The 12,503-nt window shown below is 35.8% G+C and overlaps 1 long non-coding RNA gene across 1 annotated transcript; it reads left to right on the plus strand.

The window, feature by feature from the left end:
• Positions 1-10,915: 10,915 nt before the first annotated feature.
• On the plus strand, positions 10,916-11,733 carry LOC122049576. The gene is made up of 2 exons (XR_006130991.1): positions 10,916-11,175; positions 11,276-11,733. It is a non-coding gene; the product is annotated as an uncharacterized LOC122049576 (long non-coding RNA).
• The last annotated feature ends 770 nt before the right edge of the window (positions 11,734-12,503 follow it).

Raw genomic sequence — 12,503 nt, forward strand, 5'->3', positions numbered from 1 at the left:
ATAGCACCCCACCCTTTATTTGTTTCATGAATATTTCTTAGCCTACAACTTGTTAAACTTGTTAGACTTAAGGAATTTACCAAACTTTCTTACCATAAATGCAGCCTCATCTTCCTCGAGTGATGTGTTTGAATCTAGTTCACCCTTCTGAATAGCCTTTAGTGCTAAGTTATGAGCTGTCTTTTCTTCTTTATTTCTTAAAACTGCACATCTCAATTCGTAAAGTTTAAAAGTAGAAAATAGGTTTTCTAATGTACTAACCTCAAGGTCCTTAGAGATAAAAAAGGAGTCAACAATGGATGCCCACTCGGGTGTTCTCATAAATGCATTTAAAGTGTACCTTAGTGAATTCCAATTTGTTACCATTTCACCGAGATCTGTGAGTCTAGTGATCAACTTCTTGATCCTTGAATGTAGGTGTGTGACTATTTCACCTTCTTCCATTCGGAGAGTGCTAAGTTGGTTCCCGAGCATATCTCGTCTTGCGAGTTTTATCTCCGAGGCCCCTTCGTGCAGCTTCAGGTACTTCTCCTAGAGCTCTTTGGTTGACTCGTAGGCTCTGACCCAGTTGACTTATTGTCATGGTAAAACGTTTAACAAATAGAATTTTACCTTGTTGTTTGCCACGAAGTCTGTTTGCTCTTTCTCTATCCACAAGTATTCTTCTTTTTTTGGCTCCTTGCTGATCTTTAGGTGTTACAAAACTATATTTCATTATATTATTAATAATAACTCAAAATCTATTTTGAAAAATACATTCATTTTCTTTTTCCATGTCGTGAACTCCCTTTTGAATTTAGGCGGAGATAGATGCTTGGTTCGACCATTTCTTGTGTGCTTCGGTTGGCGGTTAGTCCTTCTGAAGTGTCCTCACTCTGATACCAATTATTGGTCCTAGTGCGGCTGGCAAGAGGGGGTGAATTGGCTGAAATGACAAAAATACCCTTCCTTGAAACTTTCGACTTTAGATAAGACAAACACTTTAATAAACAAAACTAAATTGCATAAAAGAAAGTATGAGACAAAAAGAATTTACTTGGTTTGCAACCAAGGAGGTTGCTAATTCAAGGCAAGATGAAGCTCAACTAGTAGACTCCTTCGACACAATTCGGAGGCAAAGAAGCCTCATATAGAAGGTTGAAAGCATAGAACTTGAAAACATAGTTAGAAATTCGAATACAGAAAGTGTTGCTGTGAATGTCAAGCACCAGGCCTCCTTTTATAGGCTTACTGGTCGAAGTGACCATTTGATAATGTGGCACGATCACCTGTACCCGATTTGGGTGCCCCCAACTAGTCACCTCAATCTACTTCATAATGGTAAAGGAATAAGCATTTATCCACTCTCAGGTGCTCGGACCTGCTCCAGACGCCTAACTGCTGCTTACATGGACTCGAAGTGATCCACTTGATGAGGCACCTGTTTGGCACCAAATTAGTCTGGGCACTCAGACCAGTGATCGGACTCTAGGAGCTTGGACTTGGTCCAGGAGCTCGGACAAGGTCAACTTAGTGTTGACTTATCTGGTCTTTCGCTCCCTTGGCTTAGGTGATTTTTCGGCCATCCAGAGTTGAGCTCACCCTAACCCAACTTGTCTTCTCTCCTTGAGCAAGCTTCCGCTCAAACTTGTTGTCCCTTGGAAGCACCGTGCACATCCTTCTCGCTCCATCGGCATACTCTTCCACAACTTCTCGTGCCTCGGATGCACCGAGCCCGTCGACTAGATTCTTGTGCCATCCTTCTCGTCTTTCATTCGACTTCTTACATTCCTTAGTTCCTACACACTCAGACGCAAGGCATCAAATACGCAGAGCCTAACTTGACTTGGTTAATCACATCAAAACCAACATGGGGTACTTACAAATTTTGCTTCTTAGATCCTTTAACCTCATTTAACATTTTCTCATAGGTCTTCTCTAATTAACAAAGTCTAAACCTCAAGACTTGATTTTCTTTTTCCAAGGAATTAATTCTTGATTGTCCAAGTCTAGCATAATCATTTCTTTTTCTAGGCATATTTATAGTTTTTTAGGGCTCTTGCTTAGATTATTTTCTACTTTTCTATTCTTAGGTAAAGTAGGTCTATCATGAGTCAATCTACAATTGCCCTTAGGTTTATTGAAATTCTTACTTTCATGATAATTGGTACTAAGATAATAAAATCTTAATCTAGAATTCTTGTTATTGAAATTGATGCCCCCATGAGCTGACATAGTTGATATTTGCATGTGGTGTTGTTAAAATAGATCATGAGGTCAATTCCTAGAGTGTACAAAATGCAATGAGGGTCACCTGATCCACAATGACAAGGGCCACTATGTTGGGCGAAGCCCCCCGTGATTTATCTCCCTTCAAAACACATGGGGCATTCATAGAGGGGCCCTTGACTTTTGCTACAATGATATAAGGAAATTGTATTATGAAATAATACTTTAGGTTTGTCCTTAGGAGCTCCCTCTTGGTCCTTACTTTGGTGTCTCTCCATTGGCAATTGGTTTCTATAGTGTCCTTGTTGATTGCATAAGAAACATACCATTGTTGGATCTGGTGGACTAGCTAAAGGGAGTGAATAGACGACCTATAAAATAAAGTTACAATTTCTCTTGCTTTCTAACTTAGTAAGGATACAAATATTAATTGCTTAAAAACAACATAAAAGAAATAAGAGACATAGAAGTTACTTGGTTACAACATGAATAGTTATTAATCTAAGGTCGTAGACATATCACTATCAAAAACTCCTTCGATAATGTCGGAGGCGGATTAGCCCCTTATAGTAATTGAGTATAAAAATAATGAAGAAAAGGAATGGAAATGCGAGTATAGGTGTTTCCTTTACAATTGGCTTCAGGGCTCTATTTATAGCTTACCGGTCAAAGTGACAATTTTGCTAACATTGTGATTCGAGGTGCCTCAAGTGATCCAGGGCGCCACCAACTGGATAAGTTTTATCCACACAACGTTTGTTTTCCGATCTAGCTATTTGGAGGCACCTCAGATCAGTCAAAGGTGTCTCAATTGTACTGACGTGGATTCTCACTTCTTATCCGCATTGTAACTTTCTGCTTTATTGTAGGCACCTCCAACTTAATTGAGGCGCCTTAGATACTGCTCATCCGAGGTTCCTCCATTTAATTGAGGCGCCTCAAGTCTCTTCTGTGGTAGTTGCTCTATTGAGCATCTGAGGTGCCTCAAGTCAACTAAGGCGCCTTGAGTCTTCATGGTCAACTTTTGAGTTGACCAATTTTGGACTTTGCTTACTTGGGTGATGCTCTAGTCATCCGGAGTTGAGCTCATCCGAATCAAATTATGACCTTCTCCCCGAGCAAGCTTCCTCCGGCTTCTTGTCCCTCGGATACGCCGTGCGTGTCCTTTTCACACCATTGGTGTACTCTTCCACAGCTCCTTATCCCTTGGATGCATCGAGCCCGTCGACTCTCTTCCCATGCCATCCTTATCGCTCGCTACGTCTTTTGTTCAACTCTTTATGTTCATAAGTCTCTGTACACTCAGACACAAGACATCAAATACACATAGCCTAACTTAATTCAATTAATCAGATCAAAATTAATATGGGGTATTTACAATCTCTCTTTTTGATGTGCATCAACACAAGTTAAAGTTATGATAAAACAAACAATAACTTATTTAAGTAAAACAAATTAACACAATTTAAAATACTAAAGTTTTCAATTAAGTACAAGAAAGACTCCCTCTTAACTTAACTCTCATAATTTCTCCCCCTTTTATCACATCAAAAATAAAGAAAAATATGATGAAAAAATAGGAAAAAAATATGAAATTTTTTTCTAATGGATGTATTAAGATGATCTAAGGTTCTGTATTTTTACCAAAATTATCTTTCAAATAAAATAATTTTTAAGAATTAAATATCAGATATGACAAAAATAATTTTAAAATAATTTTTAATTTTGTAAAAATCTTGAAAAAATTTTTGATGTCAAACATAATCATTCTGATCATACAAAAAATTTTCATGATAAAATATATTTCTTTTAACTATAATAAATAATTTTGAATAGAAATAGTTATTTTTGAATTTAAATGATTAAAAATAGATTTTGACTTCTAAAATCATGCTAATTTTTCTAACATTCAAAATCTAGCCATTAGTTTTGTAAAAATTAAAATTTTTAAAAATTAATCTCCTAAACATTTTAATTTAAAAATTCATGTTTTGGTAAAAAATTCATAAAATTTATATAACGGTAAGAAAATTTTAAAATTTTTTCTGCTAACAGATAACATCTTCGTTTATCACAAAGAAAAAATTTAAACAAAAAACCATCAAACAAAAAGTTAAAAACAATTTTACCAATGTATTTGATAATTCAACTAAATTAATTTAATAGGTTAGAACAGATTTTGGAACCCAAAATAGATTTTTATCTATTGAATATATTTATCAAGTATTTTCTCAGAATACCATTTTTATAACTTTTATAATTTGATCCCTGTGATTTCTAATATACTAATTAAGCTCCTCATTGTATCTAAGGTTTCTTTTTGGAGCTTGTAAGAAATTTGAGCATTTATGATCTTTTTCTAACATTTCTATGTTATTTTTTAATTTTGCATTTCCAATTATAATTTTGTCAAACTCTTCCTTTAAGCATGCATTTTATATTTTATTTTCTAAGTCAATGTTAATTGTTTTTAGATTTAGATACTTGGTTTATAATTTACATAAGGATCTACTTAGCATTTTTATTACATCATATAATTGGTCGAAAGGTAAGAGTCATACCTCACCTACCGTGTCGGACACGTATGTGGATGCTCCCCTTTCCTCGATGCTCTCTGCTTAGGTGTCTTCATCATTTGATTCTTGATGACTGACCATTAGTGCTAGTCTGACGTATTCTTCTTTCTTGGACTCAGATGATGAATTTTGTCCACTTCGCTTTGAGGTTCTTGTGCTTAGACTTTCTTAACCTTTTTCCTTTCCTTTTCTTTTTTTTGCTTTTTAATCTTGGGTAGTTGTCCTTTATATGCCCTTCTTTTTGGCAGCTATAGCACTTTAGTTTTTTTTTAACTACGAAGTAGCTTTGTTGCTTGTTTCTTATCAAAGTTGTTAGATTTACAAAATTTTGAAACTTTTCTTACCATAAATGCCTCTTCGTCTTCTTTGAGGGAAGACTCTGAATATAGTTTGAGCATTTTAGCTTTGAGTGCTAGATTCTGTTTTAGCTCTTTTTTCTTTTCTAAGTTCTTTTGTACATTGAGATTTGTGAAGCTCTAAAGTTGAAAACAAATTTTTTAAAGTATTTACCTCGAGGTTCTTGAAGATATAGTAGGAATCTACTATTGATGTCCATTCCGGAGTTCTCGGAAATACATTTAGAGCATACCTTAGTGAATCTTGATTCGTTACCATTTCTCTGAGGTTGTTGAGTTCAGTGATTAGTTCCTTGATTTGTGTGTGCAGTTGAGCCTCCTTTTCTCCCTCTTTCATCTAGAGATTGGTTAGTTGATTTCAGAGTAAGTGTCATTTTGCTAGTTTTGCCTCCGAGGTTCCTTCGTGAAGCTTTAGAAACTTCTCCTAGATTTTTTTGGCGGAGTCATAAGTGCCGAACTAGTTGACTTCTTGGGGTAGCAATATGCTCAGCAAATGAAACTCTGCCTTACCATTGACTATAAAGTCAGTTTGTTGCTTCTTGTTTCATTGGCGCTCTTCTTTTTTGTTTTCTCTGGTCTCATCCTGGGGTGCTTCAAACCATATTTAATTGTAAGAAGATATTAAAATTAGTTTTAAAAAATACCTTCATTTTGCGCTTCCAAAGTACAAATTTCCCCTCAAACTTTAGTAGGTGAATGCTTGATCCAGTCATCTTGTTTCTTTAATCGGCAGTTAGTCCTTCTAAGGCATCTGTCTGATACCACTTGTTAGATCTGATGGATCGGCTAGAGGAAGGTGAATAGACGACCTACAAAATAAAGTTACAATTTCTCTTGCTTTCTAACTTAGTAAGGACACACACATTAATTAATTAAAAATAATATAAAAGAAATAAGTAAAAGACACAGAAGTTACTTGGTTACAATTTAGGTGATTGTTAATCCAATGCAGTAGAAAGATCTTTATCAAAAACTCCTTCTTCAACAATATTAGAGGTGGAGTGGCCTCTTACAGTAGTTGAGTACAAAAACAATGAAGAATAGGAATGAAAATGTAGTATAGGTGTGTCCTTTACAACTGGCTTCAGGGCTCTATTTATAGCTCAATGATCAAAGTGACCGTTTTACTAACGTGGCGATTCGAGGCATCTTGAGTAGTCCAGGGTGCCTCCAACTAGATAAGTTTTATTCACGCAACATTCATTCTTCTTCATTGGAAGCACCTCCAATTGAACTGAGGCACCTCAAATACTATTAATCTGAGGCGCCTCCAGTCAACTAAAGCGCCTCAAGTTTCTTCTACGACAGTTGCTCTGCTGAACATTCGAGGCGTCTCAAATTAACTAAGGTGACTTGGGTCTTCATGGTCAACTTCTGAGTTAACCATTTTTGGACTCCGCTCACTTGGGTGACACTCCGGCCATCCAGAGTTGAGCTCACCTGTACCCAACTCCGACCTTCTTCTCGAGCAGGTTTGCTCCTGACTTCTTGTCCATCGGATGCGCCGCGCGTGCCCTTCTCACTGCACTATTATAGTCTTTCGCAGCTCCTCATCCCTTGGATGTACTGAGCTTGTCGACTCCCTTCCCATGCCATCTTTTTCACTTGTTGTGTCTTCTGCTTGACTTCTTATATTCATAAGTCCTTGCACACTCAGACACAAGACATTAAATATACAAAGCCTAACTTAACTCAGTTGATCATATCAAAATTAATTTGGGGAATTACAACTATATTCTCCTTTCCCTTTCACACCAGGATTCGACTTCCTTTGACTTCTCTTTAGCATTGGGTATCATATGAACCTTCTTCTTAATTAATTGTGGACACTTGCTTTTATAGTAAGTGTCATTTTTCCTACACTTAACGCATATAATATAATTTTTATTTTTAATAATTAAACTTTTATACCTTCATGAGTTGAGCTATCAACACTTGTAGAGTGGTATAAACTTCCTCTTCATCGGATTTGGATGTCGAGGGTTCCTCTTATTCTTATGTCAATGGCCTCTCCCCCTCAATCCTTGAGGTGGATACTGCTTCATTATCCTACTCGGATGTTGATCACCTCTCAACCTCCAAGTTCTCTTACTCTAGTGTCTATGAGTCTCCTTAGGTTTGTCTTCATTTTATATTGAGGATAAGTCTTCATGGAGCTTGACCAACTTGTTCTATAAATCACATGTTTTTTTATATTTTCTTAATTTACATAAAATATTATTAGGCACCAAATCAACTAAAATTTTGGTTACCTTATGGTTTGTCTCAAATTTTTAGATTTGTTCCTTGGGCCATTTCTTCTTCTTGAAGAGTTTTTCTTTGCTATACATTATAGCTTCAAGTCCCTCCATTAGAGCAAACCACTCTTCTATGTTCATTTGGAAGAACATCTTCGTGCTTTCCTTCCATTGATTGAACCTCCCAATATCAAAAAGGTGGAGGTACTCGGATGCTTGTCGTATTTGTCTCCATCTTGGGGATCCATTGTAAAGTCACAGCTTTGCTTGGGCCATTTCTTCTTCTTGAAGAGTTTTTCTTTGCTATACATTATAGCTTCAAGTCCCTCCATTAGAGAAAACCACTCTTCTATGTTCATTTGGAAGAATATCTTCGTGCTTTCCTTCCATTGATCGAACCTCCCAAAATCAAAAAGGTGGAGATACTCGGATGCTTGTCGTATTTGTCTCCATCTTGGGGATCCATTGTAAAGTGACAGCTTCCTTCTAGCGTTATGCTCCTTCTGACGGTCAATCCAATGAAGAGCAACCTTATTCTGATACTACTTATTGGGACCATTGATGTTGCTAGAGGCGAGTGAATAGAAATTTGCAATTTCATGTATCGTTGATCATGTGCTTGTCTAAAACATGTCAATATGCAGTGGAAACAAAAACAAACAACAAAAAGAAAGGACAATAATAAAGATAAACTGCTTTAACATGGTTTATAATCTCCGGTTCCTACTCTAGAATATACCATTCTACCAAAATCATCATTAGTTTTCCTCTTGTCGAATACCTTCTGAAGGTACAGAAACCTCTTACAACACTTGTTGTTATATAAGCAATACAAAAACAAAACAAAGATATAAATACAAATGTCAATAATGTAAATGAAATAGTTTATATGAAAGGAACTTTGCTTGAGCACTTTGTGATTACTTTAGAATGCCTCCTAAGGTCTAAAATACAACAATACTATCCTATAAAAAAAGCCCAAGAATCAACAACAAAAACTTCTACAAAACCATTCTTTTATAGCCTTTAGCTAGGGGCTGATTTTCACCTATCAATTGATTGCTCATCACCATCAGTCGATTCCTTCACTGAATTCGATCGTTACACTTGCAAAATGGTTCTTACCAACTCAACTTTGATCACCAACAATCAACTGTGTATTGTTCATCAATCAACTAATGTTCAATCAGTTGAGTATTGTAGCCAACCCAAAAATCTTCTCTTTGCTGCAATAATGCTAACAATCAATTTGTTATTGTTCATCAATTGACTAATGCTCATTAATCGAGTTGTTTAGTCGAGTTCCAATTATTCTATTTGTAGCTATAATGTCATTAGTCGATTGATCAAATTCATTAATCGATTAATCTATAGCAAATCCCCTTAACCTCTGAATTTGAGATTTAGGGATAAAAATACTATTCATAGTCGACTGATATTGTTCATCAGTTGATTCATACACTATTCATAGTGTTGAAAATGCTATTCACATCGAATTAATTTATGCCAAGGGACTCTCATATCTTCGAAACTTCGTTGTACGATTAGTATTGATTAACCCCCATCCTACTAGGGCCTCATCCTAGTCTAGTATCTGATTGACTTCAACTACTAGGACTTTATCTATCTAGAATCCGATCAACCTCGATATGTCAGGATTTGTCATTTCATGTCGAACACGTGGTCTTCACCATTACTAAACACTTGATTCTTTTTGACATGTTTGGACTTCTCGTCTCATACCTAACATTCAGTTAACTTTGGCTTTCCAAGACTTTACTATTGTTAAACATTCAATCATCCTTCACCTATTTGGACTTCCATTTTCACGTCTAACATCTGATTTTTCATAACCTATCAAGATTTCCACCATTAATTATCAAGTGTCTAATCAATCTTGACCCATTTGAATTTCACCCTTTCCAAGTGTTCTATCCTCAATGACTCACTTGGACTTCGTCTTTGTTAATTTTTTATTGGACTTTCAAACGTCAAGTATATGGTCAATCGTAACCCACTTGAATTTCGCCACTTGCTAACTCCTTATTGGACTTTCGACCTTTATGTATCCGGTCAACCATGATCCATTTAGACTTTTCCACTATTAAGTATATGATCAATCTTGGCCTATTTATTTTTTCACTCAAACATCCACATCCACATCAATTTTGGTCAACTAGATCCGAGATCGATTACACCGACAATCTCCCTCTCTAATAAAACTCTCCTTTTACTTATTGTTTCTCGTTCTCATCAAGAAACATATTAATCAAATATTAAAACTCAACCCTAGTCAACTCAAGCTTAAGGTCAATTACAATAACAATTAAATCTTTGTCATCAAGTGAATACTCTGACAGACTTGGACTTAAACTCAAACTTGTGAGCCTCTTCCTTATCCACGAAAATCATTAGTCTGATCTGGTTCACTTCATCTCATTCTAGTTCTTCCGATGTTTTATTTATCTAAAACAATGTGTGTGGAATATAAATGCTAAAATGGAGATTTTTTTTTCCTATAAGCAATGTTATTAGTACTTAATACAGATGTAATATATTCCAAATGTTGGTCCCTTTTCTAGAGTCTCTATAACATATAAAATTCTCTTCCTTTTTTTAGTTTTCTTATTGATCAAAAATAGTATCCTTACTTCCGTCTCCCCCATGATAATTACCTATTAGCAATCATTCATCCTGTCCCATCAGCAATTGCCAAGGATACAATAAATAATTTAGTTCTTTATACTTTTATTGCCACTGTTATAATGCCTGTGTCAAGGTAAACAAGAGGCTCAAAACCAATTTATTTACCGCGTTGAGAGATCTTCAAGAAAGAAGGTTTTCAGAAACATTTTTTTAGGCTTGTCCCTTGGAATAATGATGTTGCCAAAGTTGGTTAGCTTGATTAGTTCGGGGTTAGAATGATAAAGTTCCATTCAAGTATAATTTAATATTATGGTAAAAAGATGAATACGCTTACCCCAGCGCCCCCAGCGGCGGCTACTAGCCTTTGGAATAGTGACTAACACATAAGGGAGATATTTACCTCGGCTTTGTCGAGATTCGAACCTCAGACTTCATTGTGACAACACATCATGTGCTAACCACTAAATTGATTTCCACTCCGAAGATGCAAGACCTGGCCAAATTTGCTGAGGTAAATACTAGTTGTGGGAGTTACTATAACCATGTGTGCCTTTTAATCTAACACCATAAATTTCAACTCCTTTGTGTACTTCAAACAATAACCTTACAAGAGCCCGAGACATTAAATTGAACCATGCCAAAGCTCCGAGAAAGAAATGGTTGGAAATCTATCAATCAATTTTAGTTAATTGCGTTAGCAACTCAATTAGATCTCACAATTTCCTCTGTTATAGTGATCCTCGGTCGAGGTACCTGGGCTCTTAATGTGGTTAAAGATAAATCAAGCAGTGGGGAAAAGGAATGTTGAAGATTTAGCCACACAGTGGGGACCTTAAAGAAAAAGAACATCCACATGTGGGTGCCTTGCTCAACATTATCCTTATTTCTTAGCTATGATGAATGGTGGTTGTCATACCTCATTGCAGATCTGATCTAGTTTAGCAATGCATGTATGCATCACATGATCATCCTAACACAATCAGGTTCTGCTGTCCCTGTCAACCCACCCATCCACTCCATCCTCATCTTAGTTGAGATGTTGAAGAAGCTGCGATCCTGACAACTTTTCGGTACATGGATCTTCTCTTGCTTCACGATACGGATATTCATGTAGAACTCCTTTAAGATTGAAGAAAAATAATGAAGATGATGGTACCTCTGCTTGATAATTTCCCTTTTTCACATATGCATTATTAAATACATGCAACAAGGAGTATATTCTCATGAGTGACTAACATGATGACCCTCGTAGGAAACAACAAAACAGTAGGCCATGGCGCCCATGCTGCTTCTAGAGCTGGAATTCCGGCATCATCTGGTAACAAGTGGAGAAGGATTTAGTGTTTGTGGATTTAGAGGGAAGGGCAACAGAGAGAGTGTCGTTCCGTCACGGAGTTCAGCATTTGGAGCTCGGAGCAAAGCAATGAAGATCCTGTTCCAGTGTCCTTGCTGCTCCTGCTTCTGCTTTTTGACCAAAGATAGCAAATCCAAGGAGACTGAAGCGAAGGATGATTGAAATAATGAGTGAGTTTCTACTGCTGTCTATATTTAGAAGAACTAATGCGTAGCAGTGCTCTATTCTATGTACTCGATCTCCATTGAGACCTCGTGAATTAGTCATTCTCCTTGCAAATAAAGTTTACAAACTATGAGCTGTTAATTTCGAATTCATTGCAAATAAAGTTTACAGACCGATATTTATTGGAATTTTTATTTCTTCTTTTTTGAGGTGAATCTGTTTTGCACGATCTTGTCAGATAAAAAAAAAGTTCTTACGAAATGTGAGTAATTGTGAAGGTTGCCATTGCTTTCATTCCTCAAGACAAGTAAAAGAAGTTTTATTTACAAGATCTGGAATTGCACAGTTTCGCATGAGGGCAGAGGGTGTATTTGATTGAATTTAAAAAATTGTGTTTGGTTAGTCCACGGAATTAAACTGATAGAATTTATTTGACATAATTTATTTATCTTTAAAAGATGTGAATTACCTCTCTAATTCATGTTATAGGACATGTTAACTTCTGTTACTTGGGACCTACTTGAAGAATAAAAACGATATTTCTCTAAAATATAAATAACATGAGTTTGAACAAATTATTAAAGATTATGAAAAGCTTTTTCATGTGTTTTTTTTTTCTAAATACGACTGTATTTAATTAGTGAAAATATTAACCATTTGAGCCTAATTAAATTATTCTCCTATCATCTTTTTACTAAAAACACTAAGAAAGGCGCTATCTGTTTCATTATGAAATGAAATGTGTTATGTTGGAATCTTTTTTTTTTATAGAAAATATAAAAATAGATAATAACAAAATTATATAAACAATTGAGCTTTATAAAATTACGAAAGAGGAGGAGGAAAATAAAATAAAAATGTGATGAAATAATTTATGCTGTGAATTTTGTGTTCTTTCCAACCTTATAAAGGGATTCTATAAATGATTTTAAAGAAAAATTTGGGCTGTTTGCTTGGCGAG

Source organism: Zingiber officinale, chromosome 2B (genome assembly GCF_018446385.1).
Source record: "Zingiber officinale cultivar Zhangliang chromosome 2B, Zo_v1.1, whole genome shotgun sequence".
Taxonomy (NCBI): Eukaryota; Viridiplantae; Streptophyta; class Magnoliopsida; order Zingiberales; family Zingiberaceae; genus Zingiber; species Zingiber officinale.